This window comes from Cygnus olor, chromosome 1 (assembly GCF_009769625.2).
Source record: "Cygnus olor isolate bCygOlo1 chromosome 1, bCygOlo1.pri.v2, whole genome shotgun sequence".
Taxonomy (NCBI): Eukaryota; Metazoa; Chordata; class Aves; order Anseriformes; family Anatidae; genus Cygnus; species Cygnus olor.
In genome coordinates, this window is record NC_049169.1 from 46869426 (window position 1) to 46886827 (window position 17402).

Below are 17402 nucleotides of genomic sequence, written 5' to 3' on the forward strand. Positions count from 1 at the left end.
GTTTAAGTATTGTATAAGTTCAGCCCAGGTACACACTCCAGTTTTAAACATACTTTTCTCCTTCTTCAGTTTAAGCCAGTCTTAACTTTATTTCAAGCAGGTTGCAGTAGGATATGCATACTTGCTTTTGAGTGGGTTGGTTGAATTGTTTAAGGCAATTTTAAGGTGTGAAGGTTGAAGATTACACCTTCCCCACAACAATAAAATCTGATTTATAAAATACAGTTTTGTGGTTTTGTTTTGAATATTCAGACGGCTAACACAAGTGCAAATTAGTGACACCATGTCAAAAACAATATTTTAACCTGGCAGAAACTATCAATTCAGACAAGCCTCGACACCAATTACATAAATAATCATTTTATCAGCAACTTCATAAAAATCTGCATGCAATTTGTTTGAAAAGTCACCATTGGTCATTTTATTGTGTTTCAAAGTAATCTTTTCTTCATGTTTGAGAATTTTCTTCTATACTTCTACAAAAATGCCAAGTGTCCAGTGCCTTTCAGGATTCTTGCAGTGCAGCAAAGAAACAAGCAGACAAGCAAGAAAGCAAATCAGTGTTACACAGGGCAATGCACCCTGTGCGGCAGAATACCCCTAGAATACCAGATGTGTTTTAAAGCAGGATTCAGCATTCACAAACCCTACTGCTATTTTATCAGTCAGTATCTGACTTAAGTCAAGGGGAATATCAGTCTTTAAGGACAGAGACATCTATTGAACTGTACTTTTTTTTTTTCCTCAGCAACTTACAGAAGTACCCAGCAATATGTAGAAAGAAAGCTTTCAATTAAAAATATATTTACAAATTAATGGTGTTCTTCTATAAAATATGATTTTATTACAAATTCTGAAGCATTCTGCACCCATTTCCCTTCTCTTTTGAGCAAACCAGTAACAGTGGCCCCAAAAGCCTTAAAACATAACTAAAAATTGTTGGGGGAGTATCTGCCAGGCAGCCTCTCTGCTGCTAGGTGCTGGTGTAACCCCCCAAAGACTGGAGGAGCTGTGCCAGCTGACAAGCTGGCCACAAAGCTGCAACACCAGTGGGTAGCAGAGAACAGCCCGGTCCTTTCTACCCTACCCAGCACTGCAAAATGGGGGCCACCAATACCACACTGTGAAAAGAGCAGTCTTAAGCACAGGTGTTGATCATGTGAGAAGTTTCTGAGCATGGTCATATCTGCTGCCCAGTCTTTGGCTAGGCCTTTCTCCTGGGGTATTTCACACTGAATGGAGTCTCCCATACATCTTCCAGCGCTGTTGTGATCGACTCCTGGCTGGGTAGCTACACAAATGCACACACGGTTCAAAAACAACACAATATTAAAAAGCAGAAGGTTGTGGGAGAATGAAAAGGAAAACTTTCCACAGTGAGATAATGACAGAGCTGGGCACCTCACGGGAGGATGGAGAAATCTGTGCTTACTGTGAACACATGACTTCCTCCCCAGAAACCTTTTGCTGTTTTTACTGGAACAATCTCTGGGCTGCGTTCGTGAGGAAAACAGCTTTCTTTGGGTTTTCAGACAATACTGGAGAAAAAATACTTTCCAAAAGACCTTCTGCACCTCTGATGGTTGCCTTTGGGCAGGAAGATGGCCCTTCCAGTCAAGTCTACCACAAGTTACTGATAGCAACTACCTTGCTATAAAGTACAAATTGATTTCTGTAAAGGGCAACATTTGTTTATACTGATTAGCGTTTAAAAAAAAAAAAAAAAGAAAAAAAGTTTTTTCTTTTAACAACAAAAAAAAGCGCAGAGTGCTGCTTAAGAAGCAGGCATTGTGTGCAAAATGTTGATATCTCATCTCATGTAAAATAGAATATTTTAACAGTTTGAAATGATTTCCCAGAAGGAAAGCATAAAGAAAACCATGTCTGCCCTGCATAATAACCTTCTGCCTGAGAATGTTGCTTGTGACCACACGGCTGTGATTTCTTTCAGCTAACCCACAGCCATACTTGCATGAACAAAGCCACATGCCAGCACCACGTATCCATCTTCCTTTAGAGATCCCATTTTAATGATTCTTTAGTAAACAGCTTTGTATTAAGAGATTATCATACCAGATATAAAAAAAGCCCAGTGTTTCAGTAACTGTTATAGAGGTGAAATAAACATCACGTATCCCAGCACATAACCTCAATTAAACTTTTGCCTCAGTTTGTAGGCAAATTATATATAAAAAGTGAGCTCTCCCTCTGATCAAAAATCAGGTTTAATACTTCATGTGGTTTGTGGCTAGTTCTCTATACAGAAGAATATAACACAAGGAGAATTTTATGAGCTGCAATTTAAATTTAACTGACTTTGTCAGTTCTTCTTTTACTTAACATAAAAGGTATTGTAAAACATGATATGAGAAAGCACTGATATTTAAAAAAAATTTACTTAAAATGTGGTAACTAGACTTTATCACAGAAAATACTTTAAAAGATAAGATGGGAAATAGATTTCTATATCAAGATATAGAAATATTTAGACTGGAGCAAGTGCCTAGTTTGCTTAGGATGTAGGCAAGTGCAGCACGTAGTTTAGAAAAGAACTTATGGTTAACATATGCTCAACTATATTTGTACACTGTAATATAAAACAACCAGGTATTACAGTTGATAAAGTGCTCTTAGGCTTCCCGAAATTTTACATATATATAACTAATGAAATAGCTTCTCTTTAAAATGCAGTGATGAAGAGCACAACTTTTTTTCCCCTCCACTCTTTCTCAGAAATATAATTAAGGTATTCCATTCTCCACTAGATGCTTTGTGAAAGCAAATGTCAGGGATTAGGACTCAGCAAGATAATTACGAACATTCTACATAATAACATAGGAAACCAGCATCAGAGAATCATTTCACCAGTTCATGTGCCTCTTAGAGATTACACTTTTGATACATGATCTGTTGGGAAAAATGGGTAGAAGTTGACAGTATCTTCTCCCTTCCCTGCCGACCCCACTCTCCCCTCAGCATTCTATTACTTTAGAGTTAGTTTCAGGATACTGAACCACGGTTCAAAATAAGGCTTTTCTTTTGTAAAGCTTCAGATTCCGAATCCCAAATGCATACTTCACAAAACCTCCCTCCATTCAACACTAAGCCCCAACCTAGCTGTTAGTACATGAATTACAACAGGGCATGTTTGTATATTATAGGGTAAATTAAACTATTTATAAAAAGTTTATTTTTAAAATCAATGCTGGACCCTGTTCCACACTGACACAAGAAATAAACAGAATGAGACGTTTCCTAAAAACAAAGCACAACAAAACACAATACAAATGTAATGAACATGAATAGAGTTCCTCTGGTTTAAGTAGCCACACTACATTACAGATACTCCAGTTTGACAATTCACTTCTTATCAGGAATTTGTATTTAGCAGTTGTTCTCATCAACTCAGAACCAGTGTGGACCTACCGCTTTAAGTGCTGATCCACGGGAATTGCTGGTTTCAAAGGGCCTGAAGTAAAGTAGCTGGTTGGAGGAAAAACAGGCAGGACTGCCCCTGTAGCTTCAAGCTGCCGTGTATAGTTTTCTTCCTTGGAATCTTTTGATAAAAGTCAGAATACAACATGATTTATTGATGTAGCAAAGTCATTACAATTCAGAGCAAAAAATGTTATTGGACTTCCCTCCAGCTAGTGCTGTTTAAGGAAGCCTTTAAAAAGCAATTTAATTCCATTCCACAAAGTCAAATTTTCTCCACAGATAATTGGTTTTCATTATATGTATAAAAAGATACAATGAAGCCAATATGTCAAACTATATCTTTTTTAAGATTTATATTTATTACTGAAACACTGACCTGCTTTTGCAAGAATTGTATTGTCTCTGTTTTTCTACCGTTAACCTGAAAAGCCTTACTGTTAATAACATAAGCACACATTATAGTAACATCCACCAATGTACCATAAAGTCTGAATATAATCAAGAATTCCTCTGCCCTCTCACATTTACAGCCAAATAATTCCATGCTGTCATCTGTCATAGATTAAATCTTCATATGTAAACTTGCTCAATATGAGTTAAAACATTCACACAGTTTTCAGAGCTTGAGACACTTAGTTGGAAAGTATTTACCTGGCTTTGGTCATTATAAATATATTTCAAAACTGCTATACCAAAACAATATTAATGCCTGTTTTTCTGTTTATATATGTAATATATAATAGTGCATATTGCCACTGGACATGTTTATATTCAAAAAGACTAGGAACAGCAGTGCTGTTCTGAGCATCTTGAAACATTAAACTTCCAAAGCTAATACACTAATTACAGCAGAACAACAAAACAAAGAAATTCAAAAGTTATCAAAGTTTGAAAAACAAAAACGGGCATTAAATTTTTCCATAATTACAAAACTTTATCAAAAAATAAACTCTTTCAAAGCCCTAATCCTACTTATGAGTTACATATTACTAAAAATAATCTCCAAGCTAAAGCAACCAAATGCAATAAAAATACTCACCAAGTCCCTCATTTTCCTTAGAATTCATGTATTTTTCTTTTCCTTTTCCTTATTTCTCTTCTTTCTTTCTTTCTTTCTTTTTTTTAATTATTATTTTTTTCCTAATAAGTCCAGAAGATTGAAATTTAAAAGCTGTATTAGTTACTGTCCTTCTGTTCCTGCAGCTCTTCAGTTGTACAGAGGAAACTTGGCTGGTATTGTTTAGAGAGAAAGACAGTGGCCTGTGTAAGCCAAGAGACTCTGCACTGTCTGAGGATCTCTGCAGTGCTCTTAAACTCCTCCACTGAGACAGGTATTTGTGCTGTCTGTTGTCCAAACAGGTTCATCACAGCTCTCACAGTCACCTTCATTTTTCAGTCTTGCAGGCCCTATCTGCTGAGAGGAGAGAGGTTTCTTCCTTTCAGTATTTATTTGCTTTTGGATTGGAGGAAGAGGCTCAGAGATCTTCAATTTGAGATCAAAGACAGGCACGTAATGGGACGCAACAGAGTTTTCTGAATTGTGCTCAGAATAGTAGTCCCTGAGTTCCCACATTCACTGCTCCCAACTCCAGAAGCTTCATGGGGAAAGAAAGAAAGAAAGAAAGATAGATAGACAGACAGATAGATAGATGGATAGATATATGCACACAGACACACACACACATTTTAAATATATTAGTTTTCCCCCCTGCAGCACTGCAGTCTCTCTATTGTCAAATAATAACTGTATCTGAAAAGAAAGCACTTAATAAGGCTAAGGTCAGACTGCTTAGACTTGGCATTTGCTGCGATAACAAATCAGAAATGATAGCATCGTACAGATTTATGAATTTTTTGCCCCCGCAGTCACAAACATCAGACGTTTACTTTATAAAGAAAGCTTTTAGATTCTTCCTGCAGTTTCCATAGTGATTTCATTTTTCCCCTTTTATCACAGATTGGCTGAAGTACTGCTACCCTTTGTGCTTTAAAAGGCTTGTGCTACCAACTGTCGATAGAAAGGCTCTGTAGCAAAAGCACACATGCAACACATACTGTCAAAAATAATTGAAATAGATAAATGCTAGCTAAAAAAGGTTTCCGTATTTTCTCTGCTTGTCCTGAACACTACCGGAGAACAGTATTTTATCTAAGTAAATGTAATTAACTTGAGCCAACCATACTACTGTTCTGTTTCCCCTAACCTATGAAACTTCTATTAGAGCACTTGTATGACACAAAATAATCGCTTCACAAAAAGCTTTAATAGAGCTTACATCGTGTAAAATGCCTGCTTGTTAGATATAAATTAATTTCATTCATTTTTTTTGAATCTTTCAAAGACAATGCTTATGCCAATGATATTTTTCTTCTTTTTCATAAGTTTACTCTTTTAGAGAACATGCTGGTTTAAGAAACAATTACACTGTTTCTGGCAAAGCAAACAATGCTCTCTGTTGCTGGAAAGATAACCACCTTTCAAAGTAAGCCTAGAGGATTAGTTTCTATTTAACCCCTTGCTAAACAAATGAGACAGTCATCTCCTCAACAAAACAGAACTCAGCTAAGTAAACATTATTTTTTATTTAGTTATCATGCCTTTAAAAATGGAGTCTTTAGATTACAGAATGCGTGCACAGTATTTCCCTACCACTTTTTCAACCAGCTTAATAGAAAGTGGGTGCACTGCTAATCCTAACCAGTTGCTCCAGCCTCATGAGAGTTTCTATTCTTATAAGTCAGAGATGGCCTATTAAAAATACTGAAATCATATCATGTAGTGATAAACATATTACAAAAACTCTTTGAGCTGGAAATTTTCCAGGTGACTATGAAAATACAGAGAATGAGATATTTGTCCCTGTGAATTTTGCATTAACTTCCTCACTTTCATACAAAATTGGGAAAAAAAATCCACAGGATACAGTACAGTTAAACAGATATTTTAATTTAGGATAAAAAAGAAAATATCAGGCAACTTTCTTTTGGATATACTTATGAAAGTGATTTATTTCCAAAGAGATTATCTATGCCAAACCATCAAACTCCCTATTTTCATGTCATCTTTTCATGAGGGGAGTTATGCAACTGACTTTTGTTGTTGGGGTATTAAAATCTAACGTTAGGCATTCACATCCATTAAATAGGCAGTAACTGCAAACATGAAGTATGTTAATACTTACTGTCAATAAAGTTTATTGGACAAAAGAGTTTGCAGCATGGTGTAAGTGAAGAACTAAATGTAAATCGATTACCAATAGAGATTTGAAATAAAAAGCAGACGGTTATTAAGACTGTGTTGATTACTGACATGCTCCACAAGTGGTCCTGGCAAAAATCAATACAGACAGATGTAGCAGTTTTGGGATCTGATCTGATCTGATCTGATCTGCCCTGGGATATGAGGGCAGGCTAGTGGAGCTCCTGAAGTTTCTCTTGCCCCTCTGTAAGCAACCAGTGAACAGTCACTTTTAGCAAACCTGACAGAATCTGGACCTGTTCTTCATACCTATTTTTCCACCATCTCAAGGGTCATTTAATGAGCCAATTAAACAATGTATTCAAGTAATCAACTCAATCTGGCTTACAATAATTAATATAGTCTTTGTGAAGATTTTTCATTCACAAAACAAACAAAAAAATAAATAAAACATGCTAAACAGTAATTAGAGTCCAAAATTTCTGAGAGGATGACAATTTTTCACAATCCTTTTTTTTTGTTGGTTGTTTGTTTTTTTAACATTATATGTAACACAAAGATGATTAATTCTAGGAGAATTTCTATTCAAGGAGGGAAAATTGCTGTAGTTTAAAAATAACTCATCAATAAATAAATAAAAAATATGTAACGGTTTTATCCCAGAAGAGCAAGGATGAGAAATCTGACTTATACAATATAAGAAACATTGAAATCAGTTTCATTGTACCTTGAAACACTAAATTATGTTCTTGCAGAACTTTCTTTCCAGACTTTACATAAGTCAGATATTCAAACAGTTCCTGCAATTTTCACAAGGCAACTGATTTCCTGGGACTTGTATAAGATTTCTGAGTTTATCCACTGATTTTCTCTAAGCCAGGGAACCCTCAGGAAAATATTTTCATAGAAGGAAAACACAGACCAAGTATTTTTTAAGCATCAGGGACTAAACAAGGCATTTGAAGTGAAGAGTCAACTAACATTTTAAGTTAAAAAAAAAAATGCTCCTTTATACATGGATCTGCATTTTTTCCTTGGAGAAAACTTTATATACAGCTGAGCTAACTAAAGCAAGTAAGGATTTATTGCTATATACTTTTAGTAAAATCTCTTTTAGCATAAATAATTCTTCAGCCATGCAGCTGATGGGTGTCCAGAACATTAATTCATTTTCTTCATCAAATAAGTAAAATAGGTAAAGTTCAGAGTATGACATCCTTCCCCCCTCCACATGTAGACCTCACAAAGATGCTATTTACCTTGTAGCTTAGGCAGAAGAAGCAAATAGTTTTAGATCAAGGACATTCATTAAAATATTTGGCAATAAAATTAAATAAATTAAGAGAATTCTCCTTCAACAGCTCCCTAGTGATGAAGAACCTTCTTCACATCCTCCAAATTGGAAGAGTGATGGGAGGAGGGGGACAGACTACATAACCAAAGAAACAGATTACATAATGATTGGTTCCCCCTTATCAACCAGCAAACCACCCCACAACAGAAATGAAAAACACTCTTCTGCTATCATTCCTGGACACGTAGTGAGGAACAATAATTTCCTTAAGAAGAGAAAAGCATCCGTTTTTTCACTCATCTAGTACCTCCCTAATTTTTCAGTTTTGGAGGAAAAAAAATGCTCCTAAGGAGCAGATTTCCTAAAATCCTCTTTCCCACATGAAAGAAGAATATGTGGAATTCTAAACTTCAAACAGTGGGTGCATTTATTCAAAGACAAAAAATCTGCAACCTACCATAAGACATGAACTACAAGACAAAATATTTTAATATTTTCAGCCTCAGTACAATCAACCCCAAACTGCAGTGTTAAATGAAATACTGCCTAATTTACCCACCAGCACTTGGGTAAAGCGCTACCCAAAAAGAAAATGGTCTAGCCACTTGGTAGTCCATTTTCTACCAGCTAGCATCAAAGCCAGTGACTTACGTAGCACCAAGAATTCCCTACCTAGCACTGTCAGTCTTTTCCTGAGATAGAACAACCGAAGCTCTCCACTGAGATCTTGAAAAATATATTTGAAAAAAAAAAAAAAGAAAAAAGACAAATTTTTGCAATGATGTTTCTCTTGTTCTCTTGTGCAGTAAGTGGAATCTAAGATGTCATTTGCTTCCTAACAAGAAAATAAATTACTGAAGTACAGAAAAAGCAGCCTGAAGTGTCAGACTAGTCTTTGTGAGCTAACCTAAGCTCTTAAAGGGTGGTTAAACATGCACTTTATTTGGGCCAGTGTTAAAGCATACAAAAGTTCTTTGCTGCTTTGTTTTCAGTGACTTTTCAACTTGCTAAAATATGTGAATATAAAACTGTTGATGTTTGCTGGAAATCTTCCTTAATGATCGAAAGCATCAGATGCATCTAGAAGAGTGCCAGCTCTGAATCAAGGACATAACTTACAGCCTATACCAGTTCAATTTGAAAATCTGCACACATTTTTTCCCTTCAAATAGATGGAGACCCATAACTGTGCTATACAGAAAATCATCATATATTTTTTATCTATTCATTGTAAAACAAATGTTCTCAGACATTGCAAATTTTTGCTAGAAGAGAACTAACCTGAATTCCATTACTGGAGCACCTAACAACCACACCATTGCAGAAAGGCATCCTCTCCTCTTTGGAAATCAACAGCTCAACACCAAGAGAAATCCTTTTTAAGCTATGTCTATTTGCACATTACATGGGGGTGTGCTTGTGCATGACTGCTTTTGTAAATGCATCTAGCACAGCTGTGAATGCAACTATCTGTAGTTTCCCCAGTGCACAGATTAAATATGAGAACTACTGATTCTGGCACGCTGGCAAGTACACACACATTAAAACCTTAACTTAATAACATCTGAGCATCTTCTAAAAGGGCATCCAGCAATATGATTCATACCAACCACGTTATTTGTTCCTCTTCCTTTTTCATGGGTGAGAATAATGTCTGAGGGATTAAGATGAAGCAATCTGGGATTTTTGTTTTCTACACATTGCTATGTATCTGCACAGGTAAGGTCAGCAATGTTCCTACCAACGAATGTACATATTAAAATGAAATTTATGATGATACTTAGCTCCTGGGGGAATCGCAAAGTCTTGAAGTGATCCCCAATAATATTCTGTGTCATGCAGAGACTATGTTTTAAATCAACCAAAGAAACATAGCAGAATAATGACACTTTCAGCCAAATTTTCATCTTGGAGCTTTAGACAACCTTTAGACTGGAAGAATCCATGACAGGAATTATCTGGGAATCTCTGATTAACATAAGGTTAATTTTCATCGCATAGCAAAATAGCATGAAATAGCCTCAAGAAGGACACAGAATCTAGAGGAAAAGGAAAATCACATTCAACACACAGAAGGAGACGTGGCTAACTTTACAACAGATAGATAAGGCACCTGTAATTTCTGGTGTCAGGAAAGCTCCTCCTAAAATTATCTAAACTCTTAAACTCCAAGGAGCACACATTTTTTCTTGTTTCTATGCTCCATCTTTTAATTCTACTGATTTCTACTGATGGAATTTCCAGTAATAATTTTGATTTAAAAAAAAAAAAATCTGTCTTTGTAGAGCAGGTCTAAAACAAGACAAAACAAACGACAATACTGATCTTCCAAGGACTGGTGAGAGAGGGATCTCAGACCTACAGCCATGCATTATTGATACAAATCTGATTAAACATGATGAGGCATAAAACTGAAATCAAACACCCCAAAAAAACAACAATTTCCTCTTTGTCCTCCAACCCCAGTAAAATGGAATCCAGTCTTATTCTATAATTTGGTTTTACTTATGATATGTTGAAAGAAGTCCAAACGAGTACGATTTTAAATTATGCTATTCCTTTATACTGGAGCATGAAGAAAACCAGTTAAGAAAATATCATAAGAAAAACATATGTTAATACAATAATAAGCATATTTTCTTCAGAAAGGGAAGACCTGTGCAACATTTACATTTCAAAGCCTATGTCATTCAAGAAAACTCAGAATATGAACAGAGCTCCACTAGTTTAATGCAAGTACGTTAGCTCTTTATTAACAAGAATCACAAGCGTTTTCAAGAGTTATTTTTGTTAAATCCCTTATTAAATTCAGGACAGGCTTTGTGAAAACCCAAGGTAATCAATAGTGAACCATATCCCATAAAGCTGTGAATTAAGATCCAACCCTGATCATTTTAGAATGCAATAGATATTTAAAAAAAAATACTTAGCATTTATTACCTACACTAATTAAGCTTCAACATGCCTGTAAGGCAGGCAAGTAAAACCTCATTTTACAGACAGGAACATTTAGAGCAGACAGAGAGGTTATATACATTGTCACCGATTAGGAAGAAAAATCTCTGACCCATAGTTGGAATTCTTAGAGCAAATTGTCAGCACACATTCACACTGTCAAGTTCTTCCTTCAGCAATTTACAGTTTGCATTAAATATAGAACAAAGAAAAGTTAGGCAAATATGTAAATGTGAACATATTCTCAAGCCAAAACACATTCCAGGCAAATAATAGTTGAAGTGGTCAGCAGCTTGCCCTGGCTTGCTTCCACTTTCTCAGAATTCAAGGAAATACAAAGGTGGCAGGGAAATGGGGAGAGAGACACAGGTAAGTATAGATAATTATGAAAATGCTGAATCCTGCCTAGATCTATCATAGGACTTCAGGACAACTTTCTTATTAGAGTTCTGTGATTACCCGTGGGTCAGGCACTGCAGAGAAGTGCCTGTAGAGGTGATGCTGAATTCTACTGAGTAGAAAAATATCCCTCAGGGAGCTAGCTTGTTCTTTTCTGAAGCAAAGCTGAAAGCACTTGGTGTTCTCTTGGATAGAAAGCGAAATCTATTTGTGGTGTTAGCTCCTGTCTGAAGGAGTGACTTGATCACTAAGCCTTACCAAACCGAGCTGTATGAAGTGCTGCTCTGGTTGCTAACTTCACCTGGATGTGCCCTGTCCAGAGCGCACAGTGCTGCAGAAGTGATGAGCAGGATAATGTGCCACTTTCAATGACAGATGGCCTCTGAGCTAAAGAATCTGAAATATATGCCATTGTGGCAATTTATGTAACACACCCACAGTGACACTGTGTTGGAAAGAAAAGATTTAAATGTTAGTATGACAACTCTTTAAGTTCTTTTATACATAACCTGATCTCCACTTGCATGCAAAGATGAAATTATTAAGCCTGTCTTGGAGGCATCAGTACTAAAAAAAAATGCAAGAACTGGTGTGTAAGAAAATATGAACAATCATCGCTGACCAACTTCAGCCAGAAGAGCTGTTCTTTGTCAGAGCTCTGATAAATGCAGTGACTTACTGTAACATCCAATTCCACACTCTTCTGTGGCATACACGTTATTCCCCCAAGACCCAAAGTAGTCTTATTCTCAGCTGGGCAAAACAGTGCTACAAGAATTGAAAACACACCAACCAACCTACAAACCCCTAAGTATCTCAGGTCTTACATACCCAAGTTACACAATGTGTATTTAAGTATCTCAAAACAATACTTGGAAATTTTAGATTGCATAACCTGAGAAGTGCAATTACCAGACAAAGTGTTGGGGTCTTCTTGAAATGAAAGATCTGCAAAGAATCTATAGACTTTATATTGGTCTTCTGAGCTATGTAAAGTGGAATTTCTTCTAATTTACTCACACACATTTAGGATTTAGAATAAAGTAGTAGCAGTGTGGGGTGTTTTTGGTTTTGTTTTCCTTGACAAAACTGAACCTTTTGGTAATCTACTCTTGTTTCTTCTAAAGATATGCAACTACTCATTAATTATGCCTTCTCCATTGAACTGCTGTTACATTTATTAAATACATCAGAGGGAGCAAAAAATTAAATTGAAGATTTTGCATAGGCTAATAAAGCTCGAAGCAGAAACATAGCATACTGATTTTGACTACACCAAATCACAGAAAGTGAGCATCATTCTAAAATTTTCTTTGCCACCTCTTTAAGGCTGCTGTCACTGTCTCTTTTACCTCTCTCTTGCAGTTGTCAAGAGAGCAAAATAACCACAGATGATCTTCTTTAAAGGCAAATTAACATAATTTAAAACAAAGATAATTCTACCTTTCTCATATCCTTTTTTTTTTTTTGGACACCTGCTCTGTTTCCTCATTTGGTGAAGGCCTATCAAAGATGACAGAAGTGTACTGAGAAAGTAATCAAAACCTTGAAACCTTCCTTGAGGAAATCTAAAGTAACTGGCCTGCTCAGGGAAAGCCCATGGACTTTGTGAAATAAACGAGTGGTTTCTTGATATCAGGAGGTAGAGAGTTCTTCCACAGAGGATGCCCCCTAATTTCAATCAAAGCTAGTACAGAATAAGAAAGCAAATCTGATGCTCTAGAAGGTGTGAAGGAATAGCATGATGCAGAGTCCAGTATCTGTCTGGGTCACGCTAAGACAATATTGCCTTGAAACAAGGAAGATTCCCTTAGATTCCCTTTTATCTAGACTTTACAGTATTTCCAGGTTGGGAGTTGAAATGTGGTTGAAGGGTAGTTTGGATCTGATAGAACCTAACTCTTCAAACTGTTGCACATGCTTCTAAACCAGTAATGATTCAAAATCTTCTCTCAGCATTATTCAAAGAAAGCCTAAATGAGATTACTGCATTTCTATGTTGATACTTGTGTATTCTGAAGAAGATTAATGCCTCAGCTTTATATTACATTTGCATTCTATGTATTCATTCCATTGAAATAATACATTAAATAGCATATAATTTGGGTGCATATCAGCAAAGCGTGCATCCTACCCTCAACATCAGCTTCCCACATTAACATTGTTGCTAGACACTGAAAAGATTAACTACGTAAGTGAAATATACTCATTAGCCTTAAAATGATCATAACAGACCTATACCGTATCTTCAAATTGCTTTTCAAAGCCTGGTTTCTATTTTTATAATCAATTTCCTAACTAAACTACATTTGTCATTATGAAAACAAATCATGTAAGTCATATGCACTTTTTTGTCTCCTTGTGACAGACATTGATTGAGAAAGGAACAACTAGTTTCAACCTCCAGTAAACAGCTGGTATCCTTAGATAAGAAAATCTCTGCACATAGCCAAGCTTCCAATATTGTGAAAAAATGATGCAGTAGGAAGAAAAAGAAAACAGAAGCCCCAAGTGCTTACATGAGACAACGTAATTTATAGCCAATATTCATAACATAACTTAATTATCACATTCCTTTTTGTATTCTGTCATTAAAGTGCAACCACAGCTTCCTTTGGCATCATTGGATTTGTTCCTGGCAAAATAAACCACATCACAACAGGAAATATTTGAGTTTTGGTATGAGATGATCAGGGGAGAATGGTTGAAAGATAAATCTATATAATAATTAAGCTTTGATATATGACAGTCCACCTTCATGACTCATTCATAAGATCTGCACGTTCTGAAAAGTCAGAGCCACAACCATATTAGAAAGTATTTCAGGGTACAGCTGGAGTGTCTGAGTGTCATTTTAGCATGAATACTATAAAAGCAGTTCAAATGCATTTTGCCTCTTAGAAATCTTATTACTGTATTTAACAATTTTAAAGATATTCCTTTTATAAAACAGTGACTGACTCAGATGTCAAATTGGGCAAATACATTAGACAAGGGCAAACACAGACTAGAATTTGAATGGAGGTATTTATTGTCTAAAGTCTTTCTGACTGATTCATAAGGACAGCATATAACCAGCTTGCAGTGACCACACATATGTCTCTAGTAAAATAAATTAATGAGAAAAATGTTAATTAGCAATGAAAAGGTAAGTATGGGGAGGGGCCAGTGAACAAAAACACTTTTCTTTTTTGCAAGGAAAAGAGACAAAGGGGGTGTTAAATGCCCTCTTAAAAAAAAAAAAAAAAAAAAAAAAAAAAAAAAAAAAAAAAACACTTTCCATATCTTTTGCCAATGTAAAAGCAAAACTGAAAATTGTTCCACATATGCTAAATTTAGTTTGTGCCATCATAGCCCTTCCTAAACCAGGGAGAAAGTACTACAATCTCCTTATTGGCTCCCCCCTTGCTCCAGGATGCCAATTAAAATGAAATCACTACAAAAGGTGTTGTCCTGCCTATGCAGAGCACCATACTCTTGGCAAGCTAGACAGGAACATAAAAGCAAGCAGGGTCCTCCTTCAATTAAGCACTCAGGGCAAACTACATGGCCTTCAACTTCCATAATTTAAAAAAAAAAAAAAAAAAAAAAAAAAAAGACAATTGGCTTTCAGGCCATAAACTCTCGCTGAAAGAGCAGCTAAGATATGAAAGAAATGGGAAGAACTAAAGATCCAGGTAACAAAGCTTCTAAACAAAAAGAACAAAAAAATAAAAAATAAAAAAGAGGAACAAAGGAAGATCATGCATGCAGAGATAACCATCAGGAAGGGCATTTTTTAACCCTTCTTTTGTTTTTCTTTAACTTCTTGTTCCTTTCTATCAAATGCAATTAATTTTAATTTTTAAGTAGGCACAATCAGTTTTCAGAGTCCGTAGACTATTTGTTGCTTTAAAACAAAAAATTAAGCTATTGACTACACACATCTAGAATAATAAATCACACCTCTAATATTTTCAATCAACAATACTCAGCCCTCATTCCAGACATGTTTTTGGTTATATCATAGTTCTTGGAAGTCTGTTTATTGATATATATTGAAGTAAGATAGATGCCAGGTTCAGAACATCTGGTTGAAAGGTATTGAAAGGTATGTTTTCCATAACCTTGAGGAAAAGATCATTTAAGTCAGGTTCTGCTTGTGGGATTGGAATAGGGATCTCAGCCTTTAATGAGTTTAGCTATTGATGAACAGCTACTAGAACTGGACAAGAACACCCACACATATAAGGCAGCAGGTGGCAAAAGTAAGTTATTATTTCTTCTTGTACTGAAGAAAAAATATAAATGCAATCTCCTTTACTTTGGTTTACTATTTAATAAGGTGTTGATTTCACATACTGTAAATCCAAAAAGGAACAGGTGTTGTATTGTCTGGGTCAAAAAAAATGGCAAGAATTTTCTAAACTTTTTTTTTAAGGGGCCAAGAGAAGATGGAAAGAAGGAAAAAGATTAAATTCATATGGAGTCATAATTGTTCTTTACATGTGCAGTAAGCAGAGATCTTTAAACAGAAGCTGCCTTTACAGATTCCCTGGGGTGATCCACCAGTAGACTCATGTGGTCCAATACCTCATCTGGAAAACACCTAAAGCTTGCTGCTGCTGTTGTCCTGCACAAAGATTCAAAGGATGATTTCAGACTGAAAAGCCAGCACAAAGAACCTTACCCTTCATCTTCTATCACTGATCCAACTAGAAGCATCTGCTCATACTGTCTGCCAGTCTGTTCTGCAGACCTGCTAAAAATGTACAGCTGAAGAGACAGACTTAATTTCAAATGCCTTAAATCACAGCCAGACTGCTAGCTGGCATAGTACGAAAGAGTTTGCCCACTCTCTTTCTGTTTACATATAAAAAAGCAATTGTATTGCCTGTCATTAATTGGACAGACTGACCTTGAGTGTTTGTGATTTTGTTTCTGTTCCCTTTTAATGTATGTACCAGATAAAACAATGGTGCACATTGTGGTGCAGGGTAAGCCTTGGCCAGGATGAGTTCTCTAGATTGTTAAAATACTACATCACAGTTGCATAGTCCATGGTAGTCTGAATCACTCTTTAACCCTGCACCTTTCCAGCATGTGTAAAAAGAACTGTTTAATTGCTATCAGCAAATGAAATTTATGCCATTCCTACAAGCATTTTAACACATCTTCCAGTCCTTGGAAGTATTGCATGAGTGCTGTAGCACTGCAGCTGGAAGGCTGAGCAAGGCTCCTTCCAGAATATTAGCTTTCTGAAGAATAGCAGCACATCACTTGTGAAGGTCAGGTACCTGTCTAATAACCTGACACCAGCCACTGGTACAGAGTCCTTTTCCAGATGTGAACACAAGGTATGAAACAGGTTGTTGAAACCATAATGCTCTTAAATGCCTATAGGGACATTGGCCTTTGTATCCCTTAACTTTTAATGAACTTTATGAATGACTACGGTTTCAGAATTCTCTTGTGTGGGAGAAAATTACATCTCATGAACTAAGAAGGTCCCCACAAAGGTAGTGATTGTGTGTGTAAGCCATAAACAGGACTATACACATATATCTACATTATACTGAAATATAAATATATACACACATACAGCCCTAGTGTTACAGCTTCTCAGAGAGCATTCACAACTAACAAAATAGTCATGCGGAGTCTATTCGAGATGTCTTCTCTGTGCTTTCACTGAGACCTTCTCTTCTCAAACGGAAACACACTTCACAAATTCTAAAGCACACCAGCCAAATCAAAGGAAAGAAAGTTGTAGCTGAAGTGTTTACCACAAAACCAAAACAGCTATGAGCAACTTGATGTGAGAGAAAGATGGAAATGAGCACCAGTTGCCAAATATGTGCCAGCTGATGTGGGGTGAAAAAGAAGGATTAATGCAAGGCAATGTCATCACAAGAAACTAACTTTCTGTCTGGAGTACTGGGATTTCTTCTTTCTCCTTCTCCTCCCTCCTTCTTCCCCCCCGCACTTCTTCCCCCTCTTCCTCTTCCCCTTCCCCCTTCCTCCCCCCCATACATGAGTGTGTGTGTGTGCGTGCATTTGTGCACAAATGTGTGTAAGAGAGATTGGGCAAGGTTGACTGTGAATTTCCAAATTATATTGTATTAACCATAGAATCTG

The 17402-nt window shown here is 36.3% G+C and overlaps 1 long non-coding RNA gene across 2 annotated transcripts in view; it reads right to left on the reverse strand.

Annotated features, from left to right (window-relative positions):
- LOC121069981 overlaps window positions 1-4888 on the reverse strand; it is a 77357-nt gene extending 72469 nt beyond the window's left edge. For both annotated transcript variants that reach the window (XR_005819806.1, XR_005819800.1), the window contains exons 1-2: window positions 4478-4888; window positions 3427-3556 (exon numbers count right to left, since the gene is read on the reverse strand). This is a non-coding gene — a long non-coding RNA (uncharacterized LOC121069981). The remainder of the gene's footprint in view (window positions 1-3426; window positions 3557-4477) is intronic.
- Between the last annotated feature and the right edge of the window lie 12514 nt (window positions 4889-17402).